The 17,951-nt window shown below is 38.2% G+C and overlaps 3 long non-coding RNA genes across 4 annotated transcripts; 1 reads left to right on the top strand and 2 right to left on the bottom strand.

The window, feature by feature from the left end:
• Positions 1-30: 30 nt before the first annotated feature.
• On the bottom strand, positions 31-546 carry LOC104102906 (uncharacterized). The gene is made up of 2 exons (XR_011413072.1): positions 321-546; positions 31-233 (listed from the first exon to the last, which is right to left on the bottom strand). It is a non-coding gene; the product is annotated as an uncharacterized lncRNA (long non-coding RNA).
• A 7,059-nt stretch (positions 547-7,605) lies between these two features.
• Positions 7,606-16,454, top strand: LOC104103579 (uncharacterized). Of its 2 annotated transcripts, XR_011412879.1 has the most exons (4): positions 7,606-7,644; positions 15,394-15,534; positions 15,658-15,705; positions 16,091-16,454. It is a non-coding gene; the product is annotated as an uncharacterized lncRNA (long non-coding RNA). The 2 variants fall into 2 exon arrangements; XR_687933.4 differs by lacking the exon at positions 7,606-7,644 and having other exon boundaries at positions 14,518-15,534.
• A 183-nt stretch (positions 16,455-16,637) lies between these two features.
• LOC104103577 (uncharacterized) lies at positions 16,638-17,141 on the bottom strand. Its single transcript, XR_011412878.1, has 2 exons — positions 16,928-17,141; positions 16,638-16,840 (listed from the first exon to the last, which is right to left on the bottom strand). It is a non-coding gene; the product is annotated as an uncharacterized lncRNA (long non-coding RNA).
• Positions 17,142-17,951: the final 810 nt, after the last annotated feature.

Raw genomic sequence — 17,951 nt, 5'->3', positions numbered from 1 at the left:
CACATATGATATGAGTATGTACAGTTAATCTTGGGTTCCAGTACAAATTAAAGATCCATCAGTGCGGAAAAGTTTACAACCTTCATCTGCTGTGCAACAGTTGACACATACTGGACTAATTTGCTCATCTCCTGAAGAGGGACAAGTCATGTATGCCACTTCATTATCACAAAACTGGAGACATGACTTGGCATTTACATATTTCACCTCATTAATTCCCAACAGAAATATACCTATAAATTAAAGCACACAAAGTAAAGATATAAAATGACATTTTGGCTTGATGTATCTCAAATATATATATATCAAAGAAGCCTTACCAGATAATAGGAGGAGAGAAAGGATACTTGATTTGTAAAAGGCCATGTTTCTCTGAATGCGCTGATTTGAGGATGTTATCATCCTTCCTGTTAAGCTATTTATTTATAGAGCTAACAAACGATTACTAAAATACAATTAGGAATGACATTTTCTCATTCCGGATTTAGATAACTAACATAGTTGTCAGAATGGACAACATATTGCTTGGTCAAACGAAACTCTATGCAGCCTTCACATTAGATTGTATGCTAAGCACATTAAAAGTAACACAGGGCTTGCCTAACAATTTCTATTTAAATCATGTGCGCAATTTCTTAATTAGCATTATTCACCTTTAAAATACTTAACACTCCTTAAAATTCCTCTTCTTCTATCTCCAATATGGAGTTTGAATATTACAACTCACATTTTGAGCCATAATATCACATATTTCGTTTGAGAACATTGTGGGCTTGAGACTGAGATTCACTTGAACATTTTTTTTCTGAAAATATATATTGAACGTCATGTCTTTACTTGCTATCGGTTTAGGGTCTAGTTTTCTATATCTCATAATTTTTATTTTTTGTTTTCTTTCATTTGAAGTATTATACTGTTTATTCGTAATACGTTTTTTCTGAAAAATATATATTGAATATTACCACAACCACAACCACAACCAACCACAACCACAACCACAACCCAGTATAATCCCACTAATGGGGTCTGGGGAGGGTAGTGTGTACGCAGACCTTATCCCTACCCTGGGGTAGAGAGGCTGTTTCCGATAGACCCTCGGCTCCCTCCCTCCAAGAACTTCCCACCTTGCTCTTGGAGTGACTCGAACTCACAACCTCTTGGTTGGAAGTGGAGGGTGCTCACCAGTAGAACAACCAACTCTTAAACCACATTAATTCAAAATTTAAGGGACTATATTGCAAATATTACATCAATGGCCATTGAATTTGTAATACTATACACAATTAAATGAAGTATGTTGACTAATTATTTTTCATTCAAATAAGCCATTATCTTTGAATAAGTGATAACCATGTTGACACATAAAAAGTCAAGACTCATAGCGGGGTAGTTTTCCTAACTTTGACCAAAGGTATAATAGAAACCAAGTTAACCTTATCACAACATGTCCGGTTGGATAGATAGACTTATTAATAGATTTTTAAGACTTTTACATCTCTCTAAACTTTAGTTTCGTTGGTGTTAATTTTGAGAATCTTACGGAAATGTCCCAAATAAGGACTCATAACTTACCAACTTCTAGCCATTAAATATAGATTTACCAAAACTAGCCAAGCACATACAAAAATTGAAAACTCAAATAAATAAGGATTCTTTCTCCAAGAATTACACGCAAAGATTTCCTTCCACAGTTTTAAGCGTGATCAACAATATTAGATACAAGACGAAAAAGAAATTCATTTTAGTATACATTTAATATTATCTAACATTAGTATACATTTAATACTGTTGGACCGTCAGTTGAAATGAGTTTCTTTTTCCATTTTCTCGATAAACTGAATCTAAACTTTCAACCCTTAGTGACGAGAATATGAATAATTGCTCTATGGTACCGTACAAGTATCATGATACCTTAGAGCAGGTTCCCTACAGCTAGCTTACTGGTCATAATAAAGTGAGTATTTGCCTTTGATAACTAAGCTACTTAACTCTCTTGCACAGGGTTGTAAATAGCGCTCGCCTCAGCACTAATTGCGTGAGGCGAGACGATGCAAGCTTCCATCACCATTTTACTCTATAGCATAGTGTTTTCAAAAAGGCGAACACCTCTGCCTCTGTAGCGTGTGGCGACCTGTGGCGTTGCCTTTTGCAAAAAAGAAAAGAAGAAGGCAACAACAGCGATCTGCGATTAAAACAAAAAATTAGGGCTCGCGATTTCTTTATTCTTTTTCCTTCAAGTCGAAAGTAGACCTACAACAGTCCAACGATTTTCTTTTGTCACGACCCAAAATTCTAACCTGTCGTGATGGCGCCTATCTCAATACTAGGCAAGCCAACAACCTCAAAGAAAACTATAATTTCTTTTAAGATTGGAAACATAATATATAAACTTAATAGAAAACCCCATTCATACTAATATAAATACACTCTCAAAACCTGGAGTCACTGAGTACACGAGCATCTATACATTTCAAGTCTGGAAAACACGATCTATAATAGTCTGATACCAAATACAGTAAACAAAGAGACAAGGAAGGAGAGACAAGGTCTGCGAAACACGACAGCTACCTCTGAATCTCCGAAAAATCAACTGTGCGAAAGAATCAATACCCGTGGTGTTCGGGATCACCTGGATCTGCACACGAAGTGCAGGGTGTAGTATGAGTACAACCAACTCAGTAAGTAACAATAATAAATAAAGAACTGAAAGTAGTGACGAGCTTCACAGCTAAGTCCAAATATAGTAATTTCCAACATGAAAAGGTAAACATGCTTTCAAGTTCAATATTTAAAACTCCACAGTAATTTCATATCAGATTTGACTGAAACATAAATAATGTCTTTCAAAGTTTTTCCAAAAACAATGATAATGACAGCTGAAATGCAGCAATAATGGAATCAATGCATCCTCTCAGAGTAACAGTCACTCAGTCCTCCCATTCACTCCAACCTCACCGTCACTCTTTCCTCACAATCACTCATTCCTCACAATCACTCAGCACTCGCACTCAGTAGGTACCTACGCTCATGGGGGTATGTACTGACTCCGGAGGGGCTCTTTCAGCCCGAGCTCTATATCAAGCCAATCATGGCATAAATCAATGAAACATGCTACGGCGTGCAACCCGATCCATAAATATCCTCACAATTAGGCCCTCGGCCTCACTCTGTCATCAACCTCGCCAGTCTCTCGGGCTCAAGATATCATGAAAATCAGCCCAAAAATAATAATATGATGTATTAATAAATAGCAACAGACTCTGAGGTATGATATGAAATGAATGAATATGACTGAGTGTGAAATTACAATTTGAACATATAATTCATCCATAGAAATGACCCCAGTGGGTACCAATAATAACAACATATGTCTAAGCATGCTTTTTAATACGAGTCTCAGCCCAATTTCTCTAACACATAGAGAATGTACTGGTATCAACAGATTATTCAACTACACAGATCCATGGAATTTGAACAAGTCACAATTCTTACGGTGCACGCCCACACGCTCGTCACCTAGCATGTGCGTTACCTCAAAACCAATCACATAACACATAATCCGGGGTTTCATATCTTCAGGACCAAATTTAGAACTGCTACTTACCTCAAATCGTGTAATTCTTATTACGCTAAGATTTTGCCCCGTGAAATGACCTCCAAACGTCTCGAATCTAGCCACAAATAATTCAATTCAGTCAATAAAATTTATTGAAATTAATTTTATAAGAAAATGCTAATTTTCCATAAAAATCCGAAATTTAGCTCAAAAATCTCCCATTAGGCCCACGTCTCGGAACTCGACAAAAGTTACAAAATTCGAAAGCCCATTCAACCATGAGTCTAACCATACCAGTTTTTACCAGAATCCAACCTCAACTCGACCCTCAAATCTTCAAATTAAATCAAGAGGGTTTTCTAAAATTTTCAAATTAATTCACCCATTAAATGATGGATTCGAAGGCATAATCATGGAAATTAATCAAAACTGGATAAGAATCACTTACCCCAAACACCCACGCAAGAATCTCTCCAAAAATTGCCTTCCACCGAGCTCCCAATTTGATTTTGTGTTATGAACTCAAAACCCCCATTTTCGAACTTTTAATTCTGCCCAAAAATGCCTTCATCGCGTTCGCGATGCACAAAAATGTGCTGCCAAGATTCCTTTTTCGCGTTCACGTTCTCCTCATCGCGTTCGCGATGCCTTCCGACCTCTGCCCTTCGCGTTCGCGAGACACGAGGCGCGTTCGCGAAGGCTTAATGCCAGGAAGGCCCCAACTCCCTTTCCTTTTCGCGTTTGCGTCCGCCCACTCGCGTTCGCGTAGGCTTCCCCAGCCTCTTCTTCGCGTTCGCGTCTCCTTCATCGTGTTTGCGATGGGCAAATCCCAGCAGCCCAAAATACTTCTTCGCGAACGCGACGCGTTCGCGAAGAACAATACCAGACACCAGTTCTAGCAGTTGCAAAACAAGGAAAAATGATCCGAAACCGTCCTGGAACTCCGATTGACCTCAAATTTTGCACACAAGTCATAAATAATATAACAAAGGTATTTTAATTTTCAGAATCAGATTCTGACCCCGATATCAAAAAGTCAACCCCCAGTCAAACTTCCCAAAAAAATTTGACTTTCGCCATTTGAAGCCTAATTCCACTACGGACCTCCAAATAATTTTTCGGACACGCTCCTAAGTCCAAAAATCACCATACAGAGCTATTCGAATAATTAAAATTTAATTTTGAGGTCATTTATATATAATTCAATATCCGGTCAACTTTTTTAACTTAAGTTTTTAATTATGAGACTAAGTATCTCATTTCACTCCGAAATCCTTCCGGACCCGAACCAACTAGCCCGATAATTCATAAAATAACCGTAAAGCATAACTTGAGTAGTAAATGGGTAAACAAGGTAATAAGACTCAAAACGACCAGCTGAGTCGTTACATTCTCCCCATCTTAAACAAACGTTCGTCCTCGAACGAGTTTAGAATTATACCTGGAGCCTCAAATAGGTGTGGATATTTGCTCTGCATCTCCCGCTAAATCTCCCAAGTAGATTCTTTGGCTGGCTGGCCTCTCCATTGTACCTTCACTGATGCTATATTCTTTGACCTCAGCTTTCAAACCTGCCGGTCTAAAATAGCCACCGGCTCCACATCATAAGTCAAATTACCGTCCAGGTGCACTGTACTGAAATCCAAAATATGAGACGGATCCCCGACATACTTTCGGAGCATGGACACATGGAACACTGGATGAACACCTAATAGACTAAGTGGCAAAGCAAGTTCATAAGCCACCTCTCCAATCTTCTTAAGTATCTCAAAAAGCCCAATATATCGAGGGCTGAACTTGCCCTTCTTTCCGAACCTCAACACACCCTTCATGGGTGAAATCTTGAGCAGAAACTCTTCACCAACCATGTAAGCAACATCACGGACCTTTTGGTCGGCATAACTCTTCTGTCTAGACTGTGCCGTGCGAAGCCGCTCCTGAATCAATTTAACCTTAGCCCAAAAACCTTGGAGCCTCATTTCTAATATCTATAATTCTTTTCAAGACCCGAATCTCACATCCACACACTGTATAAGTCCGAACAAATTATATCAAGACATAGCCATAACTCACGATGTAATCACATGATATATCACACAACTCGCCTACTCACAGCACCATTTCCAATCTCGGTAACTACTCCAAACTAACCAAGTACTATATTAAACCCCACATCCCACAAAACCTCATTCCAAAACTTTTGTACACTGCTGATAATAAAAGAAACACGTGGAATCTCATAACCCCTTATCAGATCAACAAGTCATGGAGTTATCTTGTCCCAACCAGAACCATAGTCACCTTCTAAGCCGACTTTCATTGTTATCCTCCCAAATATACCATAATCAAACCTAATAGTACCCATTCTATGCCCAATGACCATATATTATTGTTATACCCCATATTTTCATACGTGAAAGTACACCATAAATAAATTTTTAAAAGCTCGAAAATGAGATATTACATCTGGCATTTTCGTACGTTAAAGCTTCGTCGTAAATTAATCGACGTAAGTTCGGGAATGTGATTATTTTGAAATTATAAGCATTATGCTATTTCAAACAAGTAACGAGTAAATTCGTGAAGGTGAGAGGGTAAGCAAATCGGAGAAAATAAATTTCGTCGAAGTTTGACATTTTGGATAAAGTACGACCCGAGCTAAAATACCCGGTATTTATGGACTAATACCATACAAGGTACCACATGGCCATGATAATAAGGTATATAAGGTGTGTTAAAAGTAAGTAGTATTTTAAGTAAATTGAGACAATTCTTAATTATGCGGGTAATTGGTTAATTATTGGGTAATGAGATATTACCCACTTAATTAATGAATTGTTTGGATAATGATGGGAAAGACCAACGTGGCAGCAAGCCACTCTTTAACCAAATGACTCTTAAGTCATTAAAAGAGGTGGAAAGAGTAAGAGAGGTGGGAAAGTCTTGAACGTGAGTCACCTTACTCATTTAAGGAAAGAGATCCATTCTAAGTTCTTTACAATTCAAGCACCAACGTTACATAGAAACTTTACAATTCAAGCTTTACACAGAAACTTTACAATCCAAGCTTTATATAGAAACTTTATAATTCAAGCACCAACGTTAATTCACTTTCCAAATAGCAACGTTGTTGCTAAGTTCTTAAGGAAAGGTTTTAGTTAAGATTTTCTTTGCATAGCAACATGATTGCTTCGAGCTTTTCATATGACTTGTTCCGTGTTTTGTCGCAATTAACATGTATTAGAGGATTATCAAGAGAATTGACTCAGGTATGTTAAGGCTATCCCTTCTTTCTTTTGGCATGACCCAAATGATACTGAAAGAAACGAGCAAACGCACAGTTTCCATAAACGACTCTATTCATAGAACTATTAGGGGTGTCTATATTCTTGATTTTTCCATGTGAATTATTATTATATCTTCTGTTTATGGGTCTCAGAAAAAATACGTATTTGATAAAATTTATCCGACATGCATATTATTTTTATGACATTCCGAGAAAATTTTATTAACGTATTTCTTAAGGCATATTATTTTTATGACATTCTGAGAAAATATTATTAACGTATTTCTTGTGCATTTCATGCATTTATATATATATACATTGACCCATGAACAGATGGCGTTATATACGCGTATATATGTATATTATATGTATATGGGATATGGGAAAAGGTTATGGCATTATATACGCACCACCACCTGATCAGCTGGTATACGTTGATGATTTGACTACAGTGGCCGAAATGATAGGATGGGATACCCTAAGAGGCTTGATGATGTTATGAACCCTGTGCATGGTATAACATTTATATGCATATGCATGACGTTATAAAAATGAAATGATTCACAAAACTATGCAGACGTACATGTCGAGTCTTTTACTTCATGTTTCTCTCATGTCTATTATTTATTGATTTTTATTCCTTACATACTCGGTACATTATTTATACTGACGTCCCTTTTGCCTGGGGACCCTGCGTTTCATGCCCGCAGGTCTCGATAGACAGGTCGAGGATCCGAAAAGTAGGTGATCAGCTCAGCAGAAGATATTGGTGCACTCTATTTACTCCGGAATTGCTTGTTTGGTCAGTATGATTTAGATGTGTATGATTTGGTATGACGGGGCTCTGTCCCAACCTTTATGACAATTATGTACTCTTAGAGGCTTATAGACATATGTAGTGTACGTAAAAGATTGTACGGCCTTGTCGGCCTATGTTTTGAGTTTATATATGATGATGTAATAAGAAAGATACGTTACGTTGGTACTCGATTGAGTAAGGTACCGGGTGCCCGTCGCGGCCCATCGGTTTGGGTCGTGACAATTATTAAACACAACTATCCCACAAATATGCCACACCAATCTAATTCAAACCGCAAACTGCGCAATCCATGTACCCAAAAATGGAAAATGTTTCAAAGAAGAGAACCGTTTCGCAAGTTCAACAAGCACTTCTACAACCGACATGCTATGAGCTCACAATACATGGTAAAACCAAGACACACGAATCTAATAACGGTAACCAGCTCTCCTAGAGCTCACATTAAGATCAACCCATACGGACAACTCATGTGCTATCGTATCAATATCCGGACCCGCACAGATAACTCACGTGCCAATAATATTGGTATATGGATCCACACGGACAACTCACGTGCCAATAACATAATCCGCCTGGCATGGTCACATGCCTCCAGTCCAAGCATATCATATAGGATAAATCAAATAAGTACACATGTTTATGATAAATGAAATAAAATTCACATGCTCCTGGACTGGTATAAATAACATGCCATAGAGTAGACATGTGCAAAGTGCGTTATCACAACTCAAATCGGCAAGTGAATGCAAAAATAGTAACTACCCAGTTTATTCAAGGAGTTAGCCTCTTTGTAACCTCAAGTATAGCCTGGATAGTTCTCAACAAAGGTACGAATAAGAGAAACGTCATAACTTTACGCTTAACCATCAATTCTAGGCATATCATTGTCTAAACATTTTTCCGAGTCTCAATACTTGCCCCGATGCCCGCACATGGGCTCAAACCTCTCACACACACACACACACACACACACACACACACACACACACACACACACATATATATATATATATATATATATATATATATATATATATATATACACACACACACACACACACTCGTAGTGCGTCGTCATCACAAAGGCAACTAGTGCCTCCACTGAGTTAAAATAAAATACTCACCTCAAACAGTCCGCAACCCTGAAACAATATGCTAATGAGAACCCCCAATCTCCACATTCATAGAACACAGGAATCACCGTGACTAGTCCCAACTCCAGTACTCGAATGACTAACACATCTTTCACGCACGATCATCCCATGAGGAATACTTCCACATTTCCTCCCGTGCCATATAGCAATAATTGGAATATCAACAGTCTATTAACCAGGTGGGTATCGTAATACCGATGACATTCGAAAGTCAAAACACAATGCCCCTTTTGAAATGCACACCCTTCTCAGGGATTACCGAGTAGTTATAATATCCGTCTAAACATCTGAAATTGACCATTCTGTCCATAATTCGTGGTCTTGCTTTCCAGGATGAATTGCCACCTTGTACATGTAAGTCTTAATCTCGTACAACACACCTCATCTATTATGCCATCATGTGAAAAGCATGAGAATCTCCTTATTAACTCTGAGTTACCAACATATTACATACCCGGTCAATTAGAAACCTTCCATTTTCTCTCGTCCATCAGGAATTCACAGTGCACAACATGTCTCCCACACTGGTAGAAAATATCTAGTTCAAACCATGGTAGAAACCATCAAGAATACTTTCAAATCCATTTTCACATAACCAAGCTATCAAAACTGAATTCCTCTAACTCGACCAAGCCACGCAAGTCACCAAACCCAAGAATATTGCCACCGAAACATCTGTAAAGTCTCACCACATCATAATTATCCCAAAAGAACCGAACATACCATTACCATACTGGTCTAGCCTACTACCCAGTTGTCCTATTTTCTTCGAGTTTCTTCTGAATTACCCTCAAGTTGACACTTTTCCTTGTCAGAACACTACGATCCATACCCAAAGCTCACTACAAGACATCCCAACATAAAACCGCACCGCACTAAGTCCCATAAGCCACTGTATTCTTCTAAAGCACCTCTATAAATACCACAACCGAGACATCCACTCTTAAGGACCTAATGTGAATTTAAAATTATTCCTCTTTCCTTTCTTATACTGAAATATAGAATCCATAGTCAAACAGAATTATCGCACGTCCCGATACCATCCAGTGTAAGTAACCGATTCTAGTGATATATAAATTCAATTTTTTTTTTAATTGCCACATATACATTTTGAATCCATTAGAACCCTCTCGAGAGTCATCCACTCTGCTCAAATCTAATTTGCTCTGCCCAAACTGGCCGAAAGACACATGCTCTTTTAGCACAATCAACAGTCAAAGAAGTAACCTTGCCTTAACACGACCAATCAAATTCATACTTCGTGCGAACTACATCCTTCAAAATAATAACTTAATCATTCCATAATTTATATATTTTCATAAAGTGAAATGTAACCCGTATCCAGAAATTTCCTTACCCGAGTCATCCTCGATCTCCACCTTTGCAAGTCATAACTAACCCACAAGTATGCCTCAGAACAAAACTAAAATTTAACATATATCCATGAAATTGAATTGTCAATAGCAGGCTCCCCCAATACTCCATAACTCACAATATCATACTTTATTACTGCCATAATACTGCAGTCAGTTCTATGAAAATTCTTCTCAAGCTTACGCAACACTCACCATAAAATACCTCAATCATCCGCAAAGTTCGCATTTATTCTCGTGACAGTCAAGTCAACTTTCTCAACAGGATTCAAATTCAAATCTCAACACATACGCCTAGCTGGTAGAAAAGAAACTCTCCACTCAATATTATAAGGAACACACCTACGTAGATTACTTCGCTGGAGATAACCCACCAGCTTAGCCTCAAATTGGCATATTGCTATACCCTTTCGTAGCCACAATTACCACAGAATCACTTAATATTTCTCAGTTTGAACGCAACAACACGACATGAAAATCTACTTCTCTCCACAATTAAACAACATGACAGATCCCTCAATGCACTCACAACTCAAAACTGTACGTCACATCAAAATAGGAATCAAGTACCCAATAACAAACTCTTGAGTCACAAGTGAAATTTATTTGTCTCATTTAACCCATCTGAACACATCCCACAGTCACATCATACTTATCATATAGTCATTCAACCGCTCATCGAGCCACAAATTTCACTAATAGGAATACTACCGAACGCATAAGTCCAATTGCACCGGTTCTCACAACCGAAACTACCGAGCTTAAGCTGCGGTCTAACTCCAGCCTCAAATCCTCCAGACTGGCCCAACAACAAAATATAAAATACTCATCTCGAACCTCATTCATGGAATCATAAGCCAGCGATACAGAGCTGATACTGAGCGCTCACATGCGCACACGAATGCGTGGAAGGAATTCAAAGAATTATATTTCAAGCTGAATCAATTCGGCACGATAGAATACAAGAAAGTGAAATTTTCCTAAGGGTTCAGCAGCCTCTCGAAGATAAGTACAGATGTCTCTGTACCGATCCGCAAGACTCTACTAAACCTGCTAATGACTCGTGAGACCTATGTAACCTAGGCTCTGATACCAACTTGTCACGACCCAAAATCCTAACCTGTCGTGATGGCGCCTATCTCAATACTAGGCAAGCCAACAACCTCAAAGAAAACTACAATTTCTTTTAAGATTGGAAACATAATATCTAAATTTAATAGAAAACCCCATACATACTGATATAAATACACTCCCAAAACCTGGTGTCACTGAGTACATGAGCATCTATATATTTCAAGTCTGAAAAACATGGTCTATAATAGTCTGAGACCAAATACAGAAAACAAGGAGACAGGGAAGGAGAGACAAGGTCTGCGAAACACAACAGCTACCTCAGAATCTCTGAAAAATCAACTGTGCGAAAGAATCAACACCTGCGGTTTTCGGGATCAGTTAGATCTGCACACGAAGTGCAGGGTGTAACAATCAACTCAGTGGGTAACAATAATAAATAAAGAACTGAAAGTAGTGACGAGCTTCACAGCTAAGTCAAAATACAGTAATTTCCAACATGAAAAGGTAAGTATGCTTTCATGTTCAACATTTAAAACTCCACAGTAATTTCATATCAAATTTGACTGAAACATAAATAATGTCTTTCAAAGTTTTTCCAAAAACAGTGATAATGATAGCTGAAATGCAACAATAATGGAATCAATGCATCCACTCAGAGTAACAGTCACTCAGTCCTCCCCTTCACTCCAACCTCACAGTCACTCTTTCCTCACAGTCACTCATTCCTCACAATCACTCAGCACTCGGCACTCGCACTCAGTAGGTACCTGTGCTCATGGGGGTGTGTACAGACTCCGGAGGGGCTCTTTCAGTCCAAGCGCTATATCAAGCCAATCATGGCATAAATCAATGAAACATGTTGCAGCGTGCAGCCCGATCTATAAATATCCTCACAATTAGGCCCTCAACCTCACTCTGTCATCAACCTCTCCAGTCTCTCGGGCTCAAGATATCATGAAAATCAGCCCAAAAATGATAATATGATGTATTAATAAATAGCAACAGAGACTGAGGTATGATATGAAATGAATGAACATGACCGAGTGTGAAATTACAATTTGAACATATAATTGATCCACATAAATGACCCCAGTGGGTACCAATAATAACAACATATGTCTAAGCATGATTTTTAATACGAATCTCAACTCAATTTTCTCTAACACATAGAGAATGTACTTGTATCAACAGATTATTCAACTACACAGATCCAAGGAATTTGACCAATTCACAATTCCTACGGTGCACGCCCACACGCTCGTCACCTAGCATGTGCGTCACCTTAAAACCAGTCACATAACACATAATCTGGGGTTTCATACCCTCGGTACCAAATTTAGAACTCTTACTTACCTCAAACCGTGTAATTCTTATTCCGCTAAGCTTTGCCTCATGAATTGGCCTCCAAAAGCCTCGAATCTAGCCACAAATAATTCGATTCAGTCAATAAAATTTATTGGAATTAATTCCATAAAAAAATGCTAATTTTTCATAAAAAATCGAAATTTAGCTCAAATATAGCCCGTGGGATCCACGTCTCGGAACTCGACAAAAGTTACAAAATCCGAAAGCGCATTCAACCACGAGTCTAACCATATCAATTTTACGAGAATCTGACCTCAACTCGACCCTCAATATTCAAATTAAACCAAGAGGAGTTTCTAAATTTTTTAACTTAATTCACCCATTAAATGATGGATTCGAAGGCATAATCATGAAAATTAATCAAAACTGGATAAGAAGTACTTACCCCAAATACCCATGCAAGAATCTATCCAAAAATCACCTTCCACCGAGCTCCAAATTTGATTTTGTGTTATGAACTCAAAATCCCCGTTTTGGAACTTTTAATTCTGCCCAGAAATGCCTTCATCGTGTTCGCGACCATAGCTTCGCGCTCTCGAAACACATAAATGTGCTGCCAAGATTCCTTCTTCGCATTCGCGATCTCCTCATCGCGTTCGCGTTGCCTTCCGACCTCTGCCATTCGCGTTCGCGAGACACGAGCTGCGTTCGCGAAGGCTTAAAGCCAGGCAGGCCCCAACTCCCTTTCCTCTTCGCGTTCGCGTAGGCTTCCCCGGCCTCTTCTTCGTGTTCGTGTCTCCTTCATCGCGTTCGCGATGGGCAAATCCCAACAGCCCAAAATCCTTCTTCGCGAATGCGTGAGACCCTTCGCGTTCGCGAAGAACAATACCAGACACCAGTTCTAGCAGTTGCAAAACAAGGAAAAATGATTCGAAATCATCCCGGAACTCACTCGGGGCCCACGAGACCCTAACCAAATGCACCAACAAGTCCCAAAACATCATACGAAGTTAGTCGAGCCTTCAAATCACCTCAAACAACGCTAAAACTACGAATCATACTCCAATTTAAGCCTAATGAACTTTGAAATTTCAAATTTCTATAAACGACACCGGAACTTATCAAATCAAGTCCGATTGACCTCAAATTTTGCACACAAGTCATAAATGATATAACAGAGGTATTTCAATTTTCAGAATCGGATTCTGACCCCGATATCAAAAAGACTCACCCCCCCCGGTCAAGTATCATGATACCTTAGAGCAGGTTCCCTACAGCTAGCTTACTGGTCATAATAAAGTGACTATTCGCCTTTGATAATTAAGTTACTTAACTCTCTTGCACATGGTTGTAAATAGCGCTCGCCTCAGTGCTAATAGCGTGAGGCGAGGCGATACGAGCTTCCATCGCCATTTTACTCTATAGCGTAGCGTTTTCAAAGAGGCGAGCGCCTCTGCCTCTGTAGCGTGTGGCGACCTGTAGCGTCGCCTTTTGCAAAAAAGAAAAGAAGAAGGCAGCAGTAGCGATCTGCGATTAAAACAAAAAATTAGGGGTCGCGATTTCTTTACTCTTTTCTCCTTCAAGTCGACAACAGACTTACAGCTGTCCCGCGATTTCCTTTCTTCTTCAAGTTTCTTCATGAGGTATGCTTCACTTCATCTCTTTTCTTCTTTCTTGTTCTCCTTTCTTCTTTCTTCGAGTTTCATCTCTACTCTATCCAATTTTTTTCTTTCTTCTTTCTTCTTTCTCCTTTCTTTCTTTTTTCCTTTTTCTTCTTTCTTTTGTTTTTGGGCTCTGTTTTTGATCGCCGCTGCAACAGATAGTCTGTTTTGCTCTGTTTTTCTTCCTTTTTCTTCTTCTCTTTTTTTTTTTTGGCTCTGTTTTTGATCACTGCTGCTGCACTCAACATAATAGATTATGAGAAAAGCTCTGTTTTTTCTTCCTTTTTTTTTCTTGTTCTTTTTTTTTTTTTTTTTTTTTTCTGTTTTGCTCTTTTTTTATCGAGCAAAAAGGTGCTGCAGTCAACAGAACAGAGTCAAAGAGCTTCTTCAGTTCTTCTATTGAGTTTTTAATTTTTGAATTGATATATTTATTAATATATTATTACTAATGAGTTTTTAGTTATGTATATAATATTTTATTTTTTTGTATAAATTGTCGCTTCACATAAAAAAGGCGAGCGCTTTGCTGCTCGCCTCTCGCCTTAGTAAAGCGGATCCTCGTCGCTATTTGTCGTCGCACGCTATTCAAAACACTGCAGTCTTGCAACGGTGTGCACCCTCACGAATATATAAAGGTGTCATTGGGTTATTTTCAATTGATTAGCTGCTGATTTAATGGGATGGGACCATCAAACATAGTTGCTCGATGACGATTTGTAAGAGCATGAATGCAAGGAATTGTCTTGCATTCCTTACATTGTTTAGGGTGTAGAAATACAAAGAAAAGTTAAATAATCCTAACAAAAGCAGCACCAGTGCCATCTGCTCTAATAAAGTTCTGCCATTTTTAGTAGGTTGTCACTGATTTTAAGCTTGGCAATTTCGCTACACCCCGATTCACCTATTTCATTCCACAATTTGCATGCATACTACTCATGAGAAGTGAGCACTTGAAAGATTATCCTCTAGCTTAGGGATAGCTGGAATTTTATGCATGCATCCGCAGTTGTTGGTAAGCAAACTGAAATTCATAGCTGTGTTTGACTGAAAAAATAAGTGCAACAATGCCAGTATTTTGTCAGTGTTGCTTTTTGCCTTGTGGAATGCATCTTAGGTTTGCTTGGTGTAGGTTGCACTTATTATGTCATTTGAATTAATTAGCAGGGTGCTTACTTCGAAGTTATCCAGCGGATCTGGTGTATGACAACTCAACAGGTTTCAGCTTTACTTGCGATTTAAATGACAATATTGCTGCTCCATGGCCTTCATCATTGACCGGCACATCTTTTTCTCTATGTGCTCCCGGTAATTGACTTAACTTCACATTAAATTCTCTTTCTGCCAAACTGAAGCTACTTTTGGCATATAGCTCCATATTAATTATCTTTACGGCAAATAAATGTCTTGATGAATTGCTTGAATTTGCAGAGATGGCGTTGCCGGCATTACCAACATCAGAGACATTAGGAAATTCTAGTGAGTATCTTTCATTTTCAGCCTTCTTTTGTTTATTCCTGTGATGACATTTATTTTCAAACGTCATACTAGGTAGTATTTTTTGCTTTCTTCGCAAGATGGAATTGCATTTATCATTTCCCTTGAAAAGTGAGTTTTAGCCATTGGACGACAATTGCATCCTATCAAGTGAGAAACTGAAATAGATTTCTGTTTCTATTATGGATACAAACTATATAGAACTGCACACGCAACTGTCTTTTCATGAAATATTTTGCAAATTCTCCTCCGCTTTTCTTCCTTTTTTTGTTTGGTAGTGGGGTGGGGGATGGTGTACACTATTAGCGTAGGAATTATTCTGTTTTTAGGTTATATATTGATGCATGTATTGATGCCGTGATTGCAGGCTGTCCCCGTGATGGAGTAGATCTCCTTGTGCCCATTCTTTTCTTTTTTATTTCTATATTGTTTTGAAGAGATTTTCCAGAAAGCTGATCCAGTTTGAATTAGAGCCCTGTAGGTAGATAGTGAATGACCAGATCACGTGTATATATTTGAGTATCCTTCCTTATGTATAGCCGCAGATTCTAGTCTGTTATAATACTTACTCTGCTATTTTGCCCACGCTGGTGGAGGAAAAGTTGTAAGTCCTAATACTATTCAAAAAAGGAGGAGAAAAACGAGCACAACTACTGTCGTCTTCCTGCATGTGCGAAAACTTTACAGTAAAAACAGATAGAGCAACAAATGAAGAGGTCTGAGTTCTTTCATCCTGTGTTGCTAGATATTATGATAGTATTGTGCTGGAAAAAAGCCAATAGTACTTATAATTTATTCATATCTTTACAAGCTTAGACAAAGGATGCAAACATAATTGCACATTAGAAATCACCTGAGTAATCATAAACTCAGGCCTTATTGCACACATATGATATGAGTATGTACAGTTAATCTTGGGTTCCAGTACAAATTAAAGATCCATCAGTGCGGAAAAGTTTACAACCTTCATCTGCTGTGCAACAGTTGACACATACTGGACTAATTTGCTCATCTCCTGAAGAGGGACAAGTCATGTATGCCACTTCATTATCACAAAACTGGAGACATGACTTGGCATTTACATATTTCACCTCATTAATTCCCAACAGAAATATACCTATAAATTAAAGCACACAAAGTAAAGATATAAAATGACATTTTGGCTTGATGTATCTCAAATATATATATATCAAAGAAGCCTTACCAGATAATAGGAGGAGAGAAAGGATACTTGATTTGTAAAAGGCCATGTTTCTCTGAATGCGCTGATTTGAGGATGTTATCATCCTTCCTGTTAAGCTATTTATTTATAGAGCTAACAAACGATTACTAAAATACAATTAGGAATGACATTTTCTCATTCCGGATTTAGATAACTAACATAGTTGTCAGAATGGACAACATATTGCTTGGTCAAACGAAACTCTATGCAGCCTTCACATTAGATTGTATGCTAAGCACATTAAAAGTAACACAGGGCTTGCCTAACAATTTCTATTTAAATCATGTGCGCAATTTCTTAATTAGCATTATTCACCTTCAAAATACTTAACACTCCTTAAAATTCATCTTCTTCTATCTCCAATATGGAGTTTGAATATTACAACTCATAATACCACATATTTCGTTTGAGAATATTATGGGCTTGAGACTGAGATTCACTTGAACATTTTTTTCTGAAAATATATATTGAACGTCATGTCTCTACTTGCTCTCGGTTTAGGGTCTAGTTTTCTATATCTCATAATTTTTATTTTTTGTTTTCTTTCATTTGAAGTATAATACTGTTTATTCGTAATACGTTTTTTCTGAAAAATATATATTGAATCTACAACCACAACCACAACCACAACCCAGTATAATCCCACTAATGAGGTCTGGGGAGGGTAGTGTGTACGCAGACCTTATCTCTACCCTGGGATAGAGAGTCTGTTTCCGATAGACCCTCGGCTCCCTCCCTCCAAGAACTTCCCACCTTGCTCTTGGGGTGACTCGAACTCACAACCTCTTGGTTGAAAGTGGAGGTTGCTCACCACTAGAACAACCCACTCTTAAACCACATTAATTCAAAATTTAAGGGACTATATTGCAAATATTACATCAATGGCCATTGAATTTGTAATACTATACACAATTAAATGAAGTATGTTGACTAATTATTTTTCATTCAAATAAGCCATTATCTTTGAACAAGTGTAGATGCTATGGGTTCAACCCATGTTGAACCC

Source organism: Nicotiana tomentosiformis, chromosome 12 (genome assembly GCF_000390325.3).
Source record: "Nicotiana tomentosiformis chromosome 12, ASM39032v3, whole genome shotgun sequence".
In the NCBI taxonomy this organism is placed as follows: domain Eukaryota; kingdom Viridiplantae; phylum Streptophyta; class Magnoliopsida; order Solanales; family Solanaceae; genus Nicotiana; species Nicotiana tomentosiformis.
This window is presented reverse-complemented; position numbering and strand designations above follow the sequence as displayed.